The 21,517-nt window shown below is 47.4% G+C and overlaps 1 protein-coding gene across 1 annotated transcript in view; it reads right to left on the reverse strand.

The window, feature by feature from the left end:
- Positions 1-9,539, reverse strand: part of VDR (vitamin D receptor) — a 56,179-nt gene extending 46,640 nt beyond the window's left edge. Inside the window, exon 1 of the mRNA XM_043446489.1 lies at positions 9,441-9,539. The gene's annotated coding sequence lies outside the window, so the exon portion shown is untranslated. The remainder of the gene's footprint in view (positions 1-9,440) is intronic.
- Between the last annotated feature and the right edge of the window lie 11,978 nt (positions 9,540-21,517).

Genomic DNA, 21,517 nt, shown 5'->3' on the forward strand with positions numbered 1-21,517 from the left:
GTTTAGCTTAAGGGACCCAGTCTACCTACAAACATATTTCCACCCAATAAACTATTGAGCGTATCTGTGATGAGTTAGGTATCTTAGGTGTCGTGTGGAATGATGACACCTCGGACATGGGATTCAGATCTCACAGCACAATGCGGGGAATGGACAACTGAACAGTCAGTCATAGCCTCGTCCCCTCCCAGCCCTGCCCTACTGCTGGGGAGCGTGGCTTTCAAAGGAGAGCAGGAATGCATCTGACTCTCCTCTGTCTAGGCTCTACACCCTCCCAGAGCCTTATTGAGAGACACTAAGTGGGAAATTACCTCCATTTCACCTCCAATTTCTCATATGTGAGTTCTTCCCTACACCCAGGTTAGCACAATTCCCATTTCAACAAAGCCATTCAGATCTCAGATGGCATTCATTACAATGGAATTTTACCTGAGGCAGCCCATCCCCCACTTCTTAACTGGGCGCCCAAGAAGTTGGCGCGCTTGCCAGATAGGCCGGGCAGAAGTAACTTCCCGCCTCTGGCAGAAGTCCGGAAATTCAGAGTCTTTTGGAACAAAGATCTCTGCCCCGAAGGTGTTTTCCAGCATCACCCTGGCCAGCCTGGAACTGTTCCATTCACCCTCCACTGGCACCCCCTGCTGCCTCTTGCCAGCCCTCCTCAGACAGGGCGGGGAGGGGAGGGAAGGGGAAGAGACGGGGAGTCTGAGCGCCCTCTGGCTTGGGGAGACAGGACCCTGTCAGGAAAGGCGGTGGGCCGGGGAAGAACGACCACACGCCGGGTCTTAGAAAGACCTCAATTTAAGTTCTAGCTCTGACTCGGAAGTTTGATGGTTTAGGGCAAGAAATTTAGCCCCTTAACTTCCTGGGACTCAGTTTCCTCATCTGTATGGTGGGGATAACAATATTACCTTTCATAGGATTATTGAGACGCATACATGAGAAGATGCATGAAAGACATTTAACCCAGTGCCTGGAACGTATTAAGTTATAGTAACCTTTTGGTTTATTATGATTATCACCTATTATATAATATGTTAGACTCCAAAGGGTCAAAGGTGGGTGCAGAGAGAGACATTCAGGGAGAGTTGGGGGTGGGGGTGGCTGAGGATAGGTGGGGTCCTGCCACGGAGCCCAGCCTGGGCCTGGTGACCAAGATGAGGCCCAGGGCACACGCACCCGCCTGCCCCTGGAGCTGACAGGCACAGACTAGATGGGTAATTATAGGATTGCGGGCTGGGGTGGCCCATGCAACTGCCCAACCAGCCACATTCTTTTGTTCCGTGGGTGGCTGGGTGGGCAGCTGGCTGTTTATATAGCTGCCAGGACACTGAGTATATCTCCCATCCTCCCCCAGGCAAAATATTCAACCCTTGGAAGGGGAAGGGGTTCTCTGTGGGCATTCTGCTCCTTTCCACATGGCCTCTGCTCTCTTCAATTCATCTTCCAGATACTCCCTTCTCTCCAATCAGGCAAGTGAGAGAGTCAAAGAATAAGGCCAGACTCTGAACAGTTGGTCAATGGAGACTATTAACTTCAATTCACTTCACTTGGAGTCTAAGTGATTAAGAAGCCTGAGACACTCGTAAATCTCACCACTGTTCCCAGCCCCATGTGCTCTGCTTAGCTAGCATGCACATGATTCTGATACTTCCATGTCTTGTTCTTAAAATCAATGCTCAGGGAAAATATCCATGCCTCCCAACCCACTTGGCAGGAAGGCAATTCAGGAGGTATTAACTGAGCATCTGGTATGTTCTCAGCACCGACACCAGTCTTTGGTTGAAGTGAACAAAACCCCAAGTGGTAGGGAGGATGTGGAGTCACTGGATCCATCCCCCACTGTTGGTGGAAGCCCAGTGAGGAAGGGCTTCAGCTGCACCTGGGGACCCTGCACGGGGCTGTGGCATTTACGGGATCATCTGTGCACAACACAGCAGACAAGCATATGCATAAGCCAGAAACCAGACCCTTGGGTTGAAAATGATACAATTACTATAGCTGAAAGGGACTTTGGAAGCTCACCTAGTATAACTTCTTCCTTTTAGAAATGAAGATTATACCAAGTGTTAAAAAGGATGGAGAACAATAGGAACTTTTATCTACTACTTAAAGGAGTGTTTTTGGTACAACCATTGTGGAAGACAGCTGGTGCTGTAGAGTAATGCCAAACATGGAATGCCATGTGCCCTAGAGAAATGTCTACAGAGACACCAGAAGACAACCATAGCATCTTCCCAGCAGTATTAGCTGATCATAAGAGCCCCAAACTGGAAAGAGCCCAAATGTTTATCAACAAGAGGAAAAATACAAATTGCAGCATATTCTTAATGGAATACGACATTCTGGTGAAAACTAATCAACATATCTGTGTGCTTTGACATGGATGAATCTCAGAAACATGATACTGAGTGAAAAAAGTGCATCACAGATAAGACACATGTATATAAACTCAAAAGACGTAAAGCTGAGCAATACATTGTTTGTAAAACAAACAGAGATAATAACTTTCGAAGGAAAGCAAGGACACATTAATTAAAATTCATATTAGTTTCGCTGTGGGGGAGAGTGAGGAAGAGGATGTAAAAGGGAAGAGGAAAGTGGGTTTTATGGTTTAAGGTTCTGAAATTGTTCCACTTCAAACCTGGGTGGTAGGTACCACATAGATTACACTATTTTTTAATCTATACATAGGACTACTTGTACTCTTGTGTATATGATACATTTAGTTTAAAAAAAAAAATAAGACTCTGAGCCCCAGAGAAGCTAAACAACTTCTCTAAGCTCATCAGCTAAGAAATGACAGAAAGCGAAATCGAGTTACTCAGTCGGAGTCTAGCCATTCCTGGCTTCTAAAACATCCTCTCACAATGATGAGTTTCTGGTCTAGTAAATTTACAACAATTGCAAGAGTCTTTCCTTTGCACTGTTAAATTGCCAGTGTCTTGCATAGTGCCTGGCACATGGAAGGTAAACCTCAGCACACATCTACTGAGTGTCTGCACACACTCTCTCTTCCAGGGCTTGCTTCGTGCCAAGTGCTTGGCTTGTATCATCTGTAATCCTCATACAACTCTGCAAGGGAGTTACTCTCATTCCAGGTTACAGAAAAGGAAACTGAGATTCAGAGAGGCCAAGAAACATGCCCAAGGTCACGAGCTACAACGTGACAAAGCCAGAGTTTAAACCCAAGTATGTCTAACTCAAATCCAGTGTTTCTCCTGTCCTATGAGGTTGCTAATAACACTACCTGAGCTTTCAGTCGTTTACCAAGAAACTCGGAGAATTCCACTGAAGGTCAGGTTGAGTGTTTCCTACTGTCTCCAGGCTCCCGGTGCTTGGAGTGGTTTGCACAGCCAGGCCCAACACCGGCACAGTGTAGCATGTCTGCGCGCGTGCTAAGTCGTTTCAGTCGTGTCTGCGTCTTTGCCCTATGGACTGTAGTCCTCCAAGTTCCTCTGTCCATGGGATTCTCCAAACAAGGATACTGGAGCGGGTTGCCATGTCCTCCTCCAGGTGATCTCCCCTACTCAGGGACTGAACCTGAGGTTCTAACATCTCCTGCGTTAATAGGAGGGTTCTTTACCACTAGTGCCACCTGGGAAGCCCATAGAACGGTAATCATGGGTGAACTTTACAGCATGGGGCAGGTTATTGCATCTTTACGTTAAAGCTTGGTTTTCCATATACATGCTGGAGAGAATACAGTAAGTCCCCTACCTACGAACCTTCAAAGATTAGAATGTGTATTCGCATATCCAGTCATATCAGGCTTGACTGGAATTGTAGCTTGCCCTCCATCTCCTATTGTTGATGATCCTTCAGCTCTGCCGTCTCCCACCTCCTCTCCCTCCTCTAATTGGTAACTCTTCTTGCCAGTTCATGTGATGCTAGTCCCTGTATGCCAGCAAGCCATTGTACTGGACTATTGTACTTTTCAAGATATTGCACTGTAAGATTTAAAAAGTTTTCTTTATATTTTTGTATTTGTTTGTTTTTTATATATTATTTGTGTGAAAAGGATTATAAACCTATTACAGTACAGTGCCATATAGCTGACTGTGGTTAGTTGGGTACCTAGGCAAACTTTGCTGGACTTACAAACAAATTGGACTTAAGGTGCTCTCAGAACAGAACTCATTAGTATGTAGGGGGCTTCCTGTACTAGTAACTAGTAACCCAAAGAAAAGCTAGAAAAGCGGGGAAGACGAAAGGAGACAAGGAGAGTAATCAGCACAGTGTCTGGCAGAGGCTGTCAGATGAGGCTGGAATCCAATTCTCTTTCCAGGCGTGTAGGTTCAGGAGTGTTCCTTAAGGGATAGCCAGGAGAGGAAGAGGTAAACAAGCTCCCAGTTGACCTATGGGACAATGGCCTCTTCTTCCTTGGTAGACTTAGCACTTAGACGGTCATCAGTAAAGTGACTTGTTTGAAATTGAGTTTATTTGCCTTCCAGACCATCCAAGTCTTGTTTTATCCATGCAATCTCCCCACACAGGTTCTTGTCTGCTGTTTTTACCCAAGGAACCCAAGCAAGTGGGACAGGCACAAGGCCTGAGGGTCTAGCAGAGGGGGACTTCTTCTGAGAGACCACTGTCCCCAGAGTAATCTTTGAGCAGACTGAACTCACTCCCAGGTCACCTCCTTCAAATTGGTGTGTTAAGTCCAAACCTGCCACTCAGGAACGTTTCTGCAGGCCTGCATATGACGTGCAAGGCAGGCCCTGAATGCCTGTGGCCGCCTGCTGAGACCAGAGGTGTCAGGGTGCCTGGAGGCTAAGACAGACCCGGTGCGGGTCCGGACTCTCCCACTCACCAGCTGCGTACCTCGGCTCCACCTCCCTGAGCCTTGGTCTCCCATCTGTAAATGGAACCTGGATGTGGTTCCCACGTCCCAGGCTATGGCAGGTCTGGGCGGCCGTGCCCCACCTGGAACCGCGGAGCCGAGCATGTGGCGAGTCGCTGTTCCTGGAGCTACAGCCTCCGTGCCAGCAGGTGGCACACAGTGAGCGTCTCACGAGCAGAGCTCTGGGCCTCGTGGGTGCCCCACGGGGCCTGGAAAGTCACACCTGTCCTCAGAAGGCCAGTGAGAGGAGCAGCTTCCCTGGGTGCTGCCCACGCTCCACTTTCCCGCCAGTGCGGCTGCCAACGCCCTGCTCAGGACCAGGGCTCTCCCCTGTGCAGAATGGGGACTTTGTGTGGCATCTGGTTCTGGGAACACTGCTCGGTCTATTCCTTGGCACAGGACCTGCCCAGCAGGTTTGCAAAGGCATGACACACACTCAGACTCCTCGAGAGTCTGCTATTTCTGCCTCTGGCTCCTGCCATGTACCTACCAGCCTGCCACCCCTACCACCCCAGAAGGTCTCTCCTCTCCCCTCCCCACAAGTTGTTTCAAAGGGTAAGACTTCCCAAGAGGGCTTCACTTGCCCTTTTCATTTGCCAATGATGAGAATGACTTCCTTCCTGCCACAGTAGACAGTCATCGCACACAGTCATCAAGGAGGCTCCACCCCCACGTCCCCGTCACTTTCAGGCTGAACCTCTGGGGATTCTCCAGGGAACCCACCCTGAACATCTGGACCACAAGGACACAGGACTCAGAAGGGAAGGCAGTTTCTCTTCCACATGTCACCATGTCAGGATGCAGCAGCTGCCACCAACGCCTTTAGTCTGGGTTGAGCAAGAACAATCTGTCCCCACCCTGGACCATTTCCCCAATAGTCAGACCTGCTGAGAGTCAAACTCCAGCGTCCAGGGGACCCAACTCCATCTCCTGCTCTGTGGCTTCTCTCAGCTCCTACCTCCGCTTCACTTACTATTTCCTGGGAATCTGATTACAAGTGACCTGTGCTCTGTATCCACATGGGCAAGGTTTGACTACCCTTCCCTTTCTGGTTGTCTACCCGTGTTAATGCTGAGCTCTCCTGCCAGGCAGCATGGCCCCTGGAGGTCTGGGAAGATGCATGGACAGAATGAAGAGGCTGCAGACTTGGGGGAAGAGGGAAGAGGAAGCGTAAGGCTGGGTCTCGGCTCCAGGATAACTCCCAGTTCCCCCAGGGGCACCCGAAGGGGAGTTGGCAGGCCTTCCTGTCCCTGTCTGACATAGGGGTGGGGCAGGAAAACCAAAGGTGAGGCCGGTCACAAGTCAAGGGTGTAGGAAAGTCACCGGGAAGGGAAAGGGAGTGAATGGTAGGCTGGTCCTGAGAGAGGGGAGCGAGGACCAGTGCTGCCCTCAGGGAGAGACTGCGCATGGTGGTAACGCCACATTACAGGTTACCCCCAACTTCCCTTCATCATTAAGCCCCACCCCCATCTTCTTCTCATTAAACCCACACTCACCTGTCTTTGCTTCAACACCGTGACCTCCACCAGGTCTGTGGTGGGGTTCGCTAGAATGCCTTAATGTTCCAATTGGTCCTGAACAACTTGGGCTTATGTCTGTTGTCCTGACAGAACGATTCATCTCATCTCTTTTGCTCCCAGTTTGGGCAATAAATTATACAGTCACTCTCTCTAGCACATCCAAGAGGGGACTGACACAGAAGGTCAATGGGGAATCAGAGCAAAGTGTAACTAGAAGGATCAAGACCATGCCGGTCCCAAGCGAGAGCCAGGCTGGCTTCTGCCCAGCTGGATCCCCTGAGAACAGGACAATAGTGGAGGGAGAGCCCAGGACCCACTGCCCAGCCTGGGCTCAGACCGTCTAGGGGGGAGGAGGTCCAGTCTGGTGGGTTCTGCTCCCTGTCATCCCTCAGAGGACCTAGGACCATGCTGGGCACACAAGAAGCTCTGAAGCAAATCTTATCATTTGCTTACTTGTACTTTCCTGCATCTAAAACATACATGAAAGAAAAGTGAAAGTGTTAGTCACTCAGTCATGTCTGACTCTTTGCAATCTCATGGACTGTAGCTCACCAGGTTCCTCTGTTCTTGGGATTTCCCAGACAAGGATACTGGAGTAAGTAGTCATTTCCTCCTCCAGGGGAACTTCCCAACCCAGGGATTGAAGCTGGGTCTCCTGCGTTGCAGGTGTTGTTTTTTTTTTTTTACCATCTGAGCCACCAGGGAAGCCCACATAAACAGTGACAAATGGAAAGCTGGAGCTCCTATAGCTCATCCTGTTAGCAACACCCTGGAGAGCCATCCTAGCTCAGACCTCCAGGTGCTCACGACTCTGGCTCTCTGGCCACTGGAACCTACATGCTGGATGTAGGCACCAGCCGGTTTCTAGTAGAGAAACTCTGGTTCTCAGGCAGGACAGCCGCTGCCTTCTCAGGATGTGGGGTAAAGAAATGAACAACTGCAAGTCCTTCTCCTGTCTTGGTCTGGCCCATGAGGACCCAGGCTTTCCTCCAAATGTGGAAGGCACTGGCATTGGCACTGGCTATTTGCTCTGGGAGTAGAGGGTGGAAGTCCAAGAAGACCTCTTGGTGTTGCCTCTGGGACTCATTCTCCAAAGGAGATTAATTCTGAGGTCAAATAGGGAAAGAAGACAGAGAAATCACAAATACAAGTAATCAGGGCACCTCACACAGCATCAGACTTCCTACAATATTTATTCAAATAAAGCGACAGCCTTGGCTGAAGAGCTGTGAGGAGTCAGAAAAACTTCCTAGCCCTCTTCTTCCCTTCTTCCGCTCTCCTCTTTTCTTATGCCTTTTCTCTTTCCTCCTTTCTTATCCCTTACCCTGGAAAGGGTCCAAGTCGTGGTTGATGAGGGACAGCCAAACTGAAGCCATGGGACCCAGCCAGAGCACACACTGTGAATTCCCCAGCTTTCTGCAGTTTGAGTCAGTCCCATGGCCTGGCTGTGGATTCTCCTCAAATGGGTCCAGAGAGGCTACTGAGGTGGTGGTGGGGAATGAGTTCTGGGGCTCCTACTTCTGCCCAAGGATCTGAAGCACCCAAAACAAGAGTCAGAGAGAAATGTGAAGTCTTAGTAACAACCTCCTGGTCTGACACCATTTCAAAAGAACCTAGAATCTCCTCCAGCACTTTGACAAGGATGCAATGGGGAAGATCTCCCCCAAACATGACACTGTTGGTTTATAGAGTTGAGGCTCCAGTGTCCAGATAATCCATTTCCACCTCAGCAAACCACCCCTATTTCCCAGCCCAACTCAAAACCTTTGCCAACAACATGGCTTCTCTCGTCTCAGAATCTTCCCTGATTTCTTGTGCATAGCCATCCCACTAAGACACTGGCAGCTAACGAGATCACTAGGCAAACATGGAATGAGGGGCTGGAAAAGTCTGCAGTGCTGGGATGCACCTCCTGATCCAAGGAGAATAAGCAATGTGCATTTACCACAAGCCACAGTCCCTTCACTGTCAACCCATTCTGGAGTCATACCATAGCCATCCCATAATCACTGCTGTGCTGTGTCCCCTTCAGGAGTGGCCACCACCGGCTTCCAGCAGGGAGATGGCACAGAGCTGAACTCTGCCCAGGAGAGCTTTTGCAATGCTCAGAAAATGCCTGCCCAACTGCTTGCCTGGGCTCTGGCCCCTCTGGCTGCAACTGAGCCCAGACAGGAGGCTGACTCACTCACCGCACGGAGGAGGAAAAGAGAGGAGGACGAGATGCGGGAAGGGCCTGGGCTCACAGACCCAGGGCTCTCCCAGCCCAGGCAGCCTGGGTCTCCGTCTCAGCTATCCATGGTGGGGAGGGGACAGTGTCCAACTGCTGCCTGGAGACGATATGATGTTCTCTCCTACATACTTCCCCTGAAACCTTCTCCACCCACCACCCACAGATGTGGGGCTCCTCACTCCTCCAGTAGAAACTACTCCTTGAGCCCCCTCCTCAGTTAGATGCCTGTCTCCCAAGTTCATCTGGACATCTATGAAAAGGCTTTCTTGAAAAAGTAAGTCCAGTGAGCTAGGGTCAACCAGGTCTAAAATAATCGGTAGGGTTTTTTGTTTTGCTTTGTTTTGTTTTTAAGTCAAGGAAAAAAGAAAAACTCCACTTAAAAGATCCAACTCCATCATCGCAGGTGACCATAGATGGGCCCTACAAGATAACAAGGCTACACACCCCCCACCCCCCAGAAGACCTCAGCACCTCCGAGAGCCAATCCTTCCCTGTCTTATTCCTCCCGCTCACGCCAAGGCGCCCAGACTGGGGAAGGACACAAACGCTTCTTACTGCTCAAGTGCGGAGCACCCTGCCGGAGGAGCATTTCTGCGTTCGGCTGTTTGAGCGCCGAGGAGCTCGCCGCTCGCCGTGCCAGCCTGGCACGAACTTCGGGTCTTTCTCAGACCTCAGGATCCCCTCAGTGCCCCAGCCTTATGGCACGACAGCCCAGTTCTCAGTCGCCAAGTTTGCCCAGACTCTAGTGCTTGTTCCGGGGCACTGAGGTCCGGAACTCCCGAAGCCCCCAACCCTGCGCCGGCTAACCCCGATCCTGGGACCCCCCGCCCCACCGTTCCCGGGTGCGAACCTGTTCCTGCGGGTGGGCACGCTGCTCGGAGCTCCCGGCGCCCCGGGCTCCGCGGCTGCCTTTTGACAGGCGGAGGCAACCCAGCACCTGGCCCCGCCCCCGCGTGCCCCGCCCCCGCCTCGGCCCCGCCCCGGCCCCACCCACAGGTCCGGTCTTCACTTGCCAAGCGCTGCAACCGCGCTGCAACCATCTTGACTCGGAATCAACCACCGCACTCTCTCCTGGGAGCCTGCCCAGTATAGACTGTCCAGGACTGCCGTCCATGGGGCCAGGCAAGCTCTGCCCTCCGTGAGCGAGAGCTTTCGATGGTTATACGTGTGCAGATCCACGAGTCTGCCTGCGATAATTCGTGATGCTTCCCCTCTCCTCCCGTTGTCGTGGTTCTACCCAACTCTCTGCGGACACCTCCTCCAGGTGCGTCACCCCCACCTGGGATGACCCGGCCAGGACGTCTCCGTCGTCTGCTGGTCTCGGGATGGGGGACAGGGGCGCCTGCAGCCGGCACAAGCGCTTCTCTCAACGCTCTAGAGGGATCTTGGGGGCCAGCCGCCGTCGCGCTACTCCAGCCGAGCGCCAGGGAGCTCAGCCCGATCCCACACACTAAAAGAGCGAAGGAAAACAGGGCCGAAGTCAAGTCTGGACTTGCACTGTCATCCCTACTCCATGTCCCCTCAGGCGTGACCACGGCTGACCACGTACTTGGCCCGGCGCGAACGTCATCCAGGCAAGCTGAATCTCAGGTTCCCTGGGCCCTGAGCCCCACCACCACCCACCCAACCATGCCAGGCGACCTTGGTGTGAAGAGATGGAAGGAGGTGAAAAGTACATCTGAGTCCTGGAATTGTAGGTGGATGCGGAAAATTCGCCCTAGAAAATGTGAATGGCTATGTGCTAGGCACCGCTGTAGATGCTAGAGAAGAGCCGAAAAGGATGTGGTTCCCTCCTTAGGGCTCACTGTCCAGTGGGAGAATGTATAAATAGTAATTACAACCTAATGTTCTATAATAGAGATGCCCAGGAAGTCATCCACCAGATGGTACCCCCCTTTAGGCAGGGAAGATGGCTTTTTACAGAGGAGGAAACAAGGCTCAGAGGGACAAGCTGAACAGGTGGGACATTGAGCTACAGAGAGGTTAAGTGATTTGCCCAACATTACACAGCTATGCAATGAGGGGCAGTTCTAAAGCTCAATAAGTCTGTCCCTGCAGTGGCCTCATCCATTTATGAAACAGTTATGCTAGGCTGTAGGATAACCAGGCCCTCTCAAACTCTCAATAACTGGATCAAGAGAAAGGGACCAAGGCTAAAAAGAAAAAAGGATCTTTGAATAGTCAAGTTTGTTAAGCACTGAAACAATTCATTAAGAGAATATTATTGACACTTTCTCTCGAGAAAAGTTTTAAAATATAGAAGAAACACAGATTGATTGACCTTGGGAATGGGCTATCCATTCTGAGAAAACAGATGAAAGGAAGTGCCCCTTGGAAGATTCTGCCAGCCTGATGGATGGATTCCCTGCTTGTAATGAAAGCAAAAGAAAGGATCCCCTTGCCCAGAGCACCATGGGAAAGCTAGCAGCTATTCTCATGGGCAAGAGAGTTTAAGAGGAAACCTCTAACAACCAACACCTTGAAACACCCTCAGGAAGTTCCATGAGCCTCTGGAAGAAGTTGACCACTCAGAAGTCACTTTGTAGTGCTTATTTGGCCAGACAGGCGAACCTGGCATCTTGAAAATCAGTTCAGTTCAGTTCAGTTCAGTTGCTCAGTCGTGTCCGACTCTGCAACCCCATGAATCGCAGCACACCAGACCTCCCTGTCCATCACCAACTCCCGGAGTTTACTCAAACTCATGTCCATCGAGTCGGTGATGCCATCCAGCCATCTCATCCTCTGTCGTCCCCTTCTCTTCCTGCCCCCAATCCCTCCCAGCATCAGGGTCTTTTCCAATGAATGAGTCAACTCTTCGTATGAGGTGGCCAAAGTACTGGAGTTTCAGCTTCAGCATCAGTCCTTCCACTGAACACCCAGGACTGATCTCCTTTAGGATGGACTGGTTGGATCTCTTTGCAGTCCAAGGGACTCTCAAGAGTCTTCTCCAACACCACAGTTCAAAAGCATCAATTTCTCGGTGCTCAGCTTTCTTCACAGTCCAACTCTCACATCCATACATGACCACTGGAAAAACCATAGCCTTGACCAGATGGACCTTTATTGGCAAAGTAATATCTCTGCTTTTTAATATGCTGTCTAGGTTGGTCATAACTTTCCTTCCAAGGAGTAAGTGTCTTTTAATTTCATGGCTGCAGTCACCATCTGCAGTGATTTTGGAGCCGAAAAAAACGAAGTCTGACACTGTTTCCACTGTCTCCCCATCTATTTCCCATGAGGTGATGGGACCAGATGCCATGATCTTAGTTTTCTGAATGTTAAGCTTTAAGCCAACTTTTTCACTCTCGTCTTTCACTTTCATCAAGAGGCTTTTTAGTTCTTCTTCACTTTCTGCCATAAGGGTGGTGTTATCTGCATATCTGAGGTTACTGATATTTCTCCTGGCAATCTTGATTCCAGCTTGTGCTTCCTCCAGTCCAGCATTTCTCATGATGTACTCTGCATATAAATTAAATAAGCAGGGTGACAATATACAGCCTTGACATACTCCTTTTCCTATTTGGAACCAGTCTGTTGTTCCATGTCCAGTCCTAACTGTTGCTTCCTGACCTGCATACAGGTTTCTCAAGAGGCATGTCAGGTGGTCTGGTATTCCCATCTCTTTCAGAAAAATCTTATCAAAAAGTGGTAGAAGATGAGTACTAAGGGTTCCATAGTAATTGATAGTGTCTTTTCACAGCTCTTCATTTGATCTTCATCATGACGTTCTGAGTCCGGCTGGCTGGAAAATACTCTCCATGGTACCACTGATGTGCCGAGTCATACGAGCTCTTAGAGCTAAGGAGCGACAGAGCCACTTGAACGCAAATCTCTCTGTACATTCCATGGTTCCATGCTGCCTCTCAAAAAAAAAAAAAAAAATAAAAAAGGTCTATAGGCTTTTCATCTATTGGACCACAAACTAGATAACCCAGCCTTGGAGAACTCAGAGGTTCTGGGTTTGGCAGAATTAGCCATGTGATCACACTCCCCAGCACATGTACTCATTAGTCTGTGTGTATGCACACTTGTGTTAGACTCTTTGTGACCCTATCAACTGTAGCCCACCAGGCTTATCTGTCCATGGAATTGTCCAGGCAAGAATACTGGAATGGGTTACCATTTCCTATCCCAGAGGATCTTCCCAACCCAGGGGTTGAACCCATATCTCTTGCGTCTCCTTCACTGGCAGGCAGAGTCTTTACCACTGCACCACCTGGTGCACTCGTTAGCCCCATCCCTAACCAATTTCTTTTTATTGTCCCCCAATACTGGAACTGCTTCCTCTCATCTGTCCCTCCAGGCCCTACCCTCTTCCAGGCTGCTCTCCAGGTAAAAATGTGCCCTTTGAGCCCTCTCTGGAGCACTCCAGGCTAGCTGTTTGCTTTTCCCTTTTTTAGGGCCCTTTTCTCTTCTTAATTTTTTTTAAGCTTATGGGTATGGTGGGAATGAAAGAAAGACACTCACTCAGAAAACTCTGGGGCTTCTCTGGTGGCTCAGATGGTAAAGAATCTGCCTGCAATGCAGAAGACCCGGGTTCTATCCCTGGGTCGGGAAGATCCTCTGGAGAAGGGGATGGCTGCCTACTGCAATATTCTTGCCTGGAGAATTCCAAGGACAGGAGCCTGGCGATCTACAGTCCATGGGGTTGCAAAGTGTCGGACACGACTGAGCGACTAACACTTTTCACTTTCAGCAAACTCCGTAACATCAGAGAGACACAGAGTAATGGATTCATAAAAACAAAAGCTACCGGGTCATCCCAGTTAGTTCTCTTGTTTTATAGATTAAAAAAAAAATAAGTCCAGAAAGGTGAACTTATTTATCTTTGCTAAGCTATGTTAGGGTTGTTCTCTCTGTTTATGTTCCAAATGGTGGAAATGGAATGAATAAATGGAAGAAACTGTAAGCAGTAAAGGTAACCCAAACAAAAGGGTCTTCCCAGGATAGTTTTATTGAATTTTTAACTGCAACTCATAGTAAGAAATAATTTTTGTCATGGCTCAGTATACCCATGCAGACACACATTTTATAAAACAAGAGATGCCCTGCAATGTTTTTAATTATTTTTCCCTTCCATCCTTCCTTCCTCCGTCTCTTTCTTCCTTTTGTCTTTATTTTTGGGATCCACCAAACTGATTTCACAATCCACAGTGGGTTGTGACCTAAAGTTTGAAAAATTCATTTTATTGTGAGATCCCTTTATTTAGAACCCTCAACATGAGATTACCAGAAAGAGCTTTGAGAGCCCAGCCTGGCTTGCACAGGGCACTCTCAGAATCCCATGATGGGTCTAAGGCTTTGGAGAATTCTACATTCAAGGCCACACTGCCAGGGTTGTCAGTGAGGAAGCGTGTATCCACCCAATGTTTGCCTTTGTGGCCTTAACTCAGCTGTTATCCTACCAAGATCCTACATTTTCCAGCTTTGGGGGGGTTCTTTCAGCCTCATGAAGTTTTATGGCATGTCAGGAATCCTGACTTGCCTAGAACAGGATAGTGGTGGAGGTGTTACATTCAAGGCCACACAAAGTGAGTGTCCACAGACTTGGCTTGCCCTAGACAGAGTAGCTCATCACCGTTGATTCAGTCCAAATCCGTCTGGCCCCAGGGCTCCATTCCCAGTAGCCCAGCTCATGTCTCCATCCTTGGGGCTTTTGGCACTTGTCTTTCCCACCTGCCCCCGTATCCTTGAGCCTTAGGCTGCCAGCCTGCTGGCCCACACATGGTGTCTGCTGGCACAGTGAAGTGGAGCCTGGGGGCTGGACGGAGGAAGGTGGAGACTCCCACTCGCATCTCCCAGTGGAGGCAGCTCCAGAGCTCTCCTAGGCTCCCAGGTATTTGCTGGGCTCCCATCCAAACCCCAGCAGACAGCGATGACTCCTCAAGCCCCCATCCCAACTGTGGAGACCAGTGGAATAAACAAGAGGCTCGAGTCCTTTCCCACCTACAAGGGCCTGTGGCTGTCAGTTTTGCAGCAACTACGTTCACTCTAGCAGGAAATGAAGTGACCCTATCCCTTAGCCCTTGGGGAAATTCTTATTTCGCTCCTCCAGGGAGGTGTATTTTGGAGAGCCTGGTGAGGCCAGTGGGTGAAAAGGCTCTACAGTATGGGAGTAGATGTCCCGGGAGCAGGTAAGGATGCCCTTAGCGTCACATCACTGCTGACGAGGTCAGTAGGGAAAGGCTGACTGTTTTCAAAAGAAGCCCCCTCTACCCAGAGGAATGTCTCCACAGAAAGTGATTATGCAATGATCTCCTTTTCTTCATACCAGTGAGCAGAAGCCTCACAAGGCCCATCCTAGGCATGCCTGCTTCTTTTTCCAGAAGAACAGGAAGGACATTCCGTAAGTCACCCAGGAATGCATTAAACAACTCTTCCCTGGGGCCTCGACTCCAGAAAGATGTGGCTGTTGACAGCTCTTTTCCTTTTCCTTTGGCCCCTGGCCTGGGACAAACACCACAGAGCATGGACACCCCTCTTTGTATTCGCCTCATTGCCCTATGTCTTTAAAGATGTTGACGTTAAGACATTGTTAAGACTGGTGTTTCTGATGTTCGCCTCCACTTCCACCAGGGATCACTTTACATATCCTACAGCCAAGAAGTGGTCTCTAAACATTTCTGATTGTAAAACCTTCTTGAGAGTCCCTTGGACAGCAAGGAGATCAAACCAGTCAATCCTAAAGGAAATCAAACCTGAATATTCATTGGAAGGACTGATGCTGAAGCTGAAGCTCCATTACTTTAGCCGCCTGATTCAAAGAGCTGACTCACTAGAAAAGACCCTGATGCTGGGAAAGACTGAGGGCGAGAGGAGAAAGGGAGCGGCAGAAGATGAGATGGTTGGATAATATCACTGACTCGGTGGACATGAGTTTGAGCAAACCCTGGGAGATAGTGAAGGACAGGGAGGCCTGGGGTGCTGCAGCTCATGAGGTCAACTGAACAGCAACAATGATTGGCAACAAATATGAATATATGAATATGACTTTAAAAGTTCAATCATTAGCTCATATTTCAAATCAAACTATACAGTTGGGGTGAGATTCATCATCAACATTAATGAATGTAAATTCATGTTGCAAATAATGATCTTGATACTTTTTGTTGACTTTCCTAACACTCCTTTGCACTCAGATACCTCACCCAACATACCTGACATGGGACCATTTGATAAGAGGACCAACTGAGGGTGCAGTGTCAATCTGTATGTTAAACATACTAACAGGTTTTTTTTTTCTTCTTTTTTTGGGCCACACAGCATATGGGATTTTAGTTCCCAGATCAGGGACTGAATCCATGCCCTCTGCAGTGGAACCTGGAGTCTTAACCATTGGACTACCAGGGTAGTCCCACTAATGCTTAGTTTTTAAAAAATAAAAAAAGCAAATGAGAGGCTTCCCTGGTGGCTCAGTGGTAAAGAATCTGCCTGCCAATGCAGGAGACATAAGTTTGATCCCTGATCTGGAAAGATCCCACATGCTGCAGAACAAATAAGTCTGTGCACCCCAACTCTTGAGCCTGTGCTCTGGAGCCCAGCTACGGAAGCCTGAGTGCCCTAGGGCCTGTGCTCCGCAACAAGAGAAGCCACTGCAAAGAGAAGCCCACACACCACAACTAGAGAGTAGCCCCCACGAGCCGTAACTAGAGAAAGCCCTTGCAGGAATGAAGACCCAGCACAGCCAAAAATAAGTAAGTAAATAAAGTTGAAAAGAAAAACATGAAAAAGGAAAGCTTTGATATCATCCGCCTGTACCCAGTGGATCATGTAACATACCTTCCCTTGGAGACTTGTGCTCTAGAGGACACAGAGGCTGGATTTAGATCCAGAGAGTTCAGCAAGTTAGGTGACCCATTCAAGTTTACGACTGGTGAATTGCAAAGCAGGGACTAGAGGCCAAGTCTACTTCCTCGAAATCCAGGTCTTGCTCTTTCCACCACCATTTACCTCCTCTTCTCTCTGCTTTGTGGAGAAATGGAAGCACCTTTTGTGTGTGAGAATCTCTTGAAGGTTGGAAACTAAATACTTTGATCTGATTGGCTTATTTAAGCAGAGCCTGAGGCAGGATCCAGGTGGAATTCACTGTGGTGTGTTTGGGACCACAGCTGTTAATATTCTGATGCCACAGGTCTTCAACGAGATTAAACCAGAGAGACAAACAGGACAGGTTCTCCCGGCAGTGGCTACCAGCAGGAAAGGGTGTGGTGGCCACTTGTGGGTAACAAGGAGTAGGAGGGTAGCCCTTAAATTCCTAGCTTGGCCACCACCAACGGCCTTCCTTCAACCCACATTCTCTAGAAGTGTCCCTCAGTTGGGGTTTCTGGGAGGTAGGAGTTGCCTGACCTCTGAGTGCTAGCTGCCAAGCCCAGAAAGAATGTGGTGAAGAGAATCAAACCATCAGGGATTTCTATCTCTTTACCCTTTAAACCTCCTCCTCCCCACTCATCTTCTCTGTCCAGACAAGTCAGTTACTCCTGTCTAGGTCTTTCTTTTCTGCCCTCCCTCTGCTCCCCAGTTCACTTCACATACTTCGCATACCTCTGTAGCATATTCATCACCAGGCTCCTCATCTGTCAAGTGATGGAGAATTTGAGGGCCATCAAGGGTTGATGGTCAATGAATCTATGACTTAGACCTGCCTAGAAAGGAGAATAACATCCCAGTTGCCAACACTCCCCCACATTCTCCCTGCCTTTCCTTCCAGTGAAACCTATGGGTGAGCATAGGTCAAGAGAGAACATTTAGGCAAGCAGTCCAGGTGCCCAGGCATGAAAACACCAGCTGTTGCCTCCTCACAAGGCTGGGATGGAGATGCTAAGCAGGATGCTGGACACAGAAAAATAAATTACAGCAACTGAGTCTTTGTTCTATGTCCTTGAAGTAATCTTAGTACCCCTGTTCCCTGTTCTCTTCTCTTCCCAAGAAACTTATGTTTGATCTTGACAAGAATTAGAAATGAATTCCAAAAGCAAATGTCAAAATCTCCACCGTTACTTCCTAGAATTACTTCAATAATGATTGAAGTAATTCAACCATTTCCTCCATGTTGGAGCTGGAACTCTAGAGAAACACATATTTCTACATCATTTTCACCCCCTCATCTTCTCCCCTACTTCATGAGGCTTAAACTTTGGACTGATACCATATACCCTGTCAGTTGTAACAGTGCAATCTAGCCGATTAGAGAGGCTGATTTGGTGCCTACAGCTGGGTTATTTCCTTGAAATAAACCCTGAATGTGAGGAATAAAGCCCTGAATGTGAGGAGATACAATTCCTGCTTTGTGATTAATAATAGTCTCCCCTCTAATCACTTGTTATCTTACTGCATTAGACTACACGTTAACATTTGATCTGCAGCAATTAAAGATTTATTGCCGTGTTTCTCTCTGCCACCCTTTAAGTAGAGGGCGTTTGGGGACAAGTAGTGTTGGAACCAGAACAATTGACAAAGAATTGTGTGTGTCAAGGTTGCATTACTTTTGTCTCAACCTTAGTCTAAAAAAGATGTTCGTTTCTAACAGTACAACAGATTAGATGCTTTGAATGACCCTTTCAGATGAAATAACAATTTTAATTAAGCAACATTTAATCTTAAATATATCACCAAGCTGGCACAAAATAAAGAAACCTACAGAATTCAAGATGAATTGAAAATAGGAACACAGGTTGTAAAGCAAGGACCGAAACTGGTCTTCATCCTGAGAAAGTGCCTTTAGAACCTTGGGAAACTTGACCTTTCCCTTGGATGGCTTTCACTCTTGCATGGGACAAGAGGTATGGCCAAGGGGTTATCCTGATAAAGTTGGGTTCTCAAAGGTATACCCTAGAAATCTCTGTGTGAGGAGAATGAGAAATAAACCTCCATATAGAAAGGAGCAGCAAGGAATCTGACCTGTGTCATTCTGGATGGTAGGAAAAATAATAAATAACTCCTCAGAATTCATAACCACAGCCAGTGCTCAGCTGGGTCTGCATTCCACCCCCACACCCTCTCCTCCGCCAACCACTCAAACAGAAAATTTAAAGTGATCTCAAGTTGGTACTACTCAGATAACCGGTTGAATCAATTGTGATCCTCTCTGTAGGAACTTAACCACATCCTAGTAAGCAAAGGGAGAGGGCAGTGGCACCCCACTGCAGTACTCTTGCCTGGAAAATCCCGTGGACGGAGGAGCCTGATAGGCTGCACTCCATGGGGTCGCTAGGAGTCAGACACGACTGAGCAACTTCACTTGCGCTTTTCACTTTCACGCATTGGAGAAGGAAATGGCAACTCACTCCAGTGTTCTTGCCTGGAGAATCCCAGGGACAGGGGAGCCTGGTGGGCTGCCGTCTATGGGGTCTCATAGAGTCGGACACGACTGAAATGACTTAGCAGCAGCAACAGTAAGCAAAGACTTACCACAGGTGAAATCTCAGGTAAAATTACAGCTTATAGTCCAAGTCACAAAACACATATGGAAATAAAGCACATTGAGTGAGGAATCAGCTGAAATAGACCCACAAAGGCATTACATATTTAAAGTTTTAGACACAGGATATAAGGTTTTTGCTTGTTCTAAAAAGAAAAAAGAGAAACTCAAAAAAGTACAGGAAATAAGTTATTTATTAATTATAAATAACTAATTACACTTGGGAAATAATTAAAAAGAATTTCTGTAAGTAAAAAGTAAAGGTGTTGAATCTTAAAACTCGGTGGATAGATTTAGTAGCTGATTTAGATATGGCTGAGGAAAAAATTAGTAAGCTGGAAGCTAGAGCTGAAAAAATGATCTACAATGTAATCCAGAAAGACAAGACAAGGACAGTATGAGATTAAAAGATATAAATGAGAGAAAAATTGAATTGTGCCAAACTGAAGCTCTGGAATGATACAGTTAGATAGGAAAGAGGTAATATTCAAAGAGACAATAGCTGAGATGTTTCTAGAACTGTAGAGAACTTCTGGAAACCCAATGAATTCCAAGAAGATAAATAAGAAGAAACTCACATCTAGGAACATTGTTGTTGTTGTTCAGTTACTCAGTTGTATCTGACTGTTTACGACCCCAAGGACTGCAGCAGGCCAGGCTTCTCTGTCCTTCACTATTTCCCAGAGTTTGCTCAAACTCACGTCCATTGAGTTGATGATGTCATCCAACCATCTCATCCTCTGTCGTCCCCTTCTCCTCCTGCCCTCAATCTTTCCCAGCATCAGGGTCTTTACTAATGAGTCGGCTCTTCACATCAGGTGGCCAATGTATTGGAGAGGAAACTAAACACCAAAAAAAAGAGAAAAGATTGTGAACATTGGCAAGGAGAATGATTACCTACAAAGGAATGGTGATTAGACTTAAGGCTGACTTTTCAACAGCAAAAAATGGAGGCCAGAAGATAGGGATATAGCAGTATCTTCAAGGTGCTGAGGGGCTTCTCTGATAGCTCAGTTGGTAAAGAATTTGCCTGCAATGCAGGAGACCCCGGTTCAACTCCTGGGTCAGGAGAAGGGATAGGTTACCCACTGTAGTATTCTTGGGCTTCCCTTGTGGCTCAGCTGGTAAAGAATCCACCTGCAATGTGGGAGACCTGGGTTCAGTCCCTGGGTTAGGAAGATCCCCTGGAGAAGGGAAAGGCTACCCACTCGAGTATTCTGATCTGGAGAACTCCATGGACTGTACAGCCCATGGACTCACAAAAAGTCAGACATGACTGAGCAACTTTCATTTTTCAAGGTGCTGAAAGACAATTACTGTCGACCTAGAAAAGTCCTAAAGAAACACCTAAAGTGTTTTTGTATTGTTCAATACAAAACAATGCAAGATTTTTGTATTGTTCAAGAGGGAGACACAGAAATTGATTCATTGTACACTTTATTAAGGTAAGAATGGATATAAAAAATAGCTAGGCTAACAATTAAAAAATAGATATGAGGAGATAGTTTCAAGGAGCAGATGAACAGATGAAGTCAAGAAAAAATAGGAAGAAATTAATACAAAAATCAAGACAAAGCGCTTAATAAGATGGTAGCAATAAATCAAAATGTCAATAACCCCCAGATTGTAATTAAATAAATGTTCCAGTGAAAAACAAAGTTAGATCAGATTTTTAAAATTCCAGATGTAAGCTGTTAAGAGTTAATTAATCAAGAAGATAAAATAATACTAAATTTGTGTATGTTAATAACATAGCCTCAAAAATATAGGAAAAAAAGATGATGAGAAAATGATAAATACACTATCATAATGGGATATTTTAACATATCTCTGTCAGGAACTGATAGACTATGGAAACAAAAAATCAGTGAGGATGGAGAAGATGGTTAACAAGCTTGCTCTAATATTCCTTGAAGGAACATTGCACACACAATTAGAGAATAAATATTCTTTTCAAATACTACATGGAATGTTTATGGAAACTGGACATATGGTATGCCATAAAGCTAGCCACAACACCTTTAAAGGATGTTTTAAAATTTCAAACAGATTGTATTCTTGGACCATAATTCAATTAAAATACAAATAATATCAAATAGGATAGTTTAGATTATAGTGTGGGCTTCCCTGGTGGCTCAGATGGTAAAGAATCTGCCTGCAATACAAGAGACCTGGATTCCATCCCTGGGCTGGGAAGATCCCCTGGGAAAGGGAATGGCAACCCACTGCAGTATTCTTGCTTGGAGAATTCCATGGACAGAGGAGCCTGGTGGGCTACAGTCCATGGGGTCGCAGAGAGTCAGACACGACTGAGTGACTAACACCATCAATTTCACTTGTCAACAATATCAAAACTAGCGTAGCTTGACACCATGATGCATGTATTTTGCTCAAGGTGTTGAGAGCCCTCAAGGCTGCTGCCCACCATGTATGGCTCTGTGTTCCAGACTGCTCTCACCTGGTGACACCTATGTCTCAACATGTATTTCCCCAATCCCTGCAGAAAAAAG

Source organism: Cervus canadensis, chromosome 25 (genome assembly GCF_019320065.1).
Source record: "Cervus canadensis isolate Bull #8, Minnesota chromosome 25, ASM1932006v1, whole genome shotgun sequence".
Classification (NCBI taxonomy): Eukaryota; Metazoa; Chordata; class Mammalia; order Artiodactyla; family Cervidae; genus Cervus; species Cervus canadensis.